At 38.6% G+C, this 2,707-nt stretch overlaps 1 non-coding gene across 1 annotated transcript; it reads right to left on the minus strand.

Annotated features, from left to right (window-relative positions):
• Positions 1–2,282: 2,282 nt before the first annotated feature.
• On the minus strand, positions 2,283–2,388 carry LOC149768005 (small nucleolar RNA R71). The gene has a single exon (XR_016400103.1). It is a non-coding gene; the product is annotated as a small nucleolar RNA R71 (small nucleolar RNA).
• Positions 2,389–2,707: the final 319 nt, after the last annotated feature.

Raw genomic sequence — 2,707 nt, forward strand, 5'->3', positions numbered from 1 at the left:
CCAGTGTACTCCCAGGGGATCCATCACCGGTGAGAGGGTCTATATGAAGAGGCCATCGGCAAAGAGAAGGGGGGGGGGCTTTGACAGAAAAATAGGGGAGACCCCCTGTTTCGGTGAAAAGAAGAAGAAAGCCGAGAGGGAGAGAAAAAGAAATAAAAAAAAAGAGAAAGGAGGGGGAAAGAGAATATTTTGTGATATTTTGGGAAGAATGAGAGGGGAAGACTTTCACTTGAAGATGGGAGGTCGTCCGGAAGCCATGCGCGGCTAAACATCTAGTCTAGGGCTGGATGAAGCCCTAGCAATGTATCAGGGCATTGTAGTTCTTATTTTTTTATTATTTTGGAGCTTGTTTAAATTCTTATTTTCAATGAAATATTCCTTTATGATATTTAAACTTTGAGCATGCTAGTTACTAATCATGTTTGCTAAAGTAGTCTAAGATGATTCATGCCTAGGAAGATGAAGTGTGCTGCATCCTAGATTAGCATACTTAGGTAGACACTTCATGCTACACCGAAGATGGATCTTCCTAACACTCTTTATGCTTTTATTTTAAAAGGCTTGTAGCCAATTTGCATGCCTCTCCAAAAGATAAAAATTAAGAACACAGTCCCTAATGCAATGCTACGCGGTGGATTCCAAACCCTAGATCTATCTACTTTGATAAATTTCAATTCGTACTCATAGATTAATTTAGTTAAATCAAGTTAGCAAATCCTTCTTCTTGATTTATTTTTAAAAGAAAAATAACTTATTCTTCAATTCCTGTGGACCGACACTCGTAATCACTATCCTACAGAATACGTGCTATTGCATGGTTTATTTTTGAAATTGAAATAACCGATCAATTTTTGGCGCCATTGCCGGGGAATGCTAGCATAGTTATTTTTCCTATCATTAAAAAAAATTAATTAATTAAAAAAAAACTTTCAAAAAAAATATATATATAGCTAAAATAAAATAAAAAAATTATTTTCTATTATTGTTACTTTTTATCTCCTTTTTCTCTTCTACTAATTTTTTTTTTTAATTTTTCTTTTGGTCTTATTTGATCAGGAATCGAAGAGGAGATCTGGGCTATCAAAAAGGAATGCTTTAGAGGTTTGCTTAAAAATTTTAAATTGCTGGAAAAATTCTCTTTGGTAACCTCTAAACCTTTCTTATTTAAATTAATTATTAGCTTGAAATTTTGTGGTGATTGTTTGATTTCAATTTCAGCAAAAGTGTGAATGCATGCTTAATACACATACACAAATTAATCCGCACATAGTAAGGGCAATCACCCCAACAAGATAAGAGCCAGATTTCATCACCAGACTCTTGCCCAACTTAGGTGAACTCAATCTCACATAGTGTCACTTTAATTAAAATCAATTAGACGTTGGCTCCTAGGGACATTCGAGCTCAATAGGACGAAGATCACCGAAAGTTGCACCAATTTCGCTCTGTGGCTTAGTTGATGTCTAGGCAAGCTTTGTCCCTATAAGGAAGACAGTTCATCTGTTCGAGGCAAGTGGATTTTAAGTGGGACCTTTGCGAACGCATCGTGACCCCTCCACTTACCTGGGAGCTTACCTGGTCAACTCGGTTCATTAGACCGGATTGGAGGCTTAGGTGCCCTCTTCAAACCAGTTAGGAGCTGTCTAGTGGTTTTAGGACAAAGACTAGGATTGATATGCTTTTCTCTTTTATTGCATGCTTGACTGATCGAGTATTAGTGTATGCTAGCACCGGTAAGTACCGTGCGTGTCTCCCGGGGCATTCACTATTCCTATTTTAAGGGTTTAGTTTGCAAGGGAGTCGTTCTAGAATACTTGACCTATTACCTTTTGACCCTGAAATAGAACGAACCCTTAGGAACATTCGAGCTAAGATCATAACATTAGAATCATCCCCACCTCTTAAGATGGCTGAAGAATAACCCAAACTCCTGAGGGAGTATTTTACTCCCACTATTTACACTTCCCCATCTTGCATTCGATTATCTGAGGTAGCAGCTGTACAATATGAAATAAAGTCTAGTGTGATCCAAATGCTCCCATCTTTTTATGGGCTCACCAACGAAGCCCCATACAAACATTTAGATGAATTTCTTGAGATTTGCACCACTGTCAAGATTCAGAACTTCACTGATGATGCCCTGAAACTTAGGTTATTCCCCTTCTTCCTTAAAGATAGAGCCAAACAATGGCTAAATTCTTTAGAAGCCAATTCGATTCATTCCTGGGGTCAAATGCAACAAGAATTCCTTAAAAAATACTTTCCCATAGGAAGAACGAACCAGTTTAGACGTGCCATCACGAGCTTCTCCCAAACTGAGGGAGAAGAATTTCATAAAACTTGGAAGAGATTTAGGGACCTAATCCGTAAATGCCCTCATCATCAAATACCTAAGTGGCAACTAGTGCAATGTTTCTATGATGGATTGACTGAACGAAACCGTCAGATGATCGATGCTGCATGCGGGGGGACATTCATGCTTCAAAATGAGCATGAAGCATGGCAATTATTTGAAAACCTTAATGAAAACTCCCTCCACCATGCTTCCTGTTCTCGACAAGCACCCCCGAGTTCACAAAGAAAAGGGACCATTTGTGAAATAAGTCATTCTATGGACCTGTCTAGCAAGGTAGATGCATTATCCCATAAGATTGACCAACTGATGATAGGAGGGCATTTCATTAGCCATTCCCAAGCACAAGTGTGT

Source organism: Phoenix dactylifera, chromosome 3 (genome assembly GCF_051530095.1).
Source record: "Phoenix dactylifera cultivar Ajwa chromosome 3, Ajwa_hap1_PhDact_Kaust_v1.1, whole genome shotgun sequence".
Classification (NCBI taxonomy): Eukaryota; Viridiplantae; Streptophyta; class Magnoliopsida; order Arecales; family Arecaceae; genus Phoenix; species Phoenix dactylifera.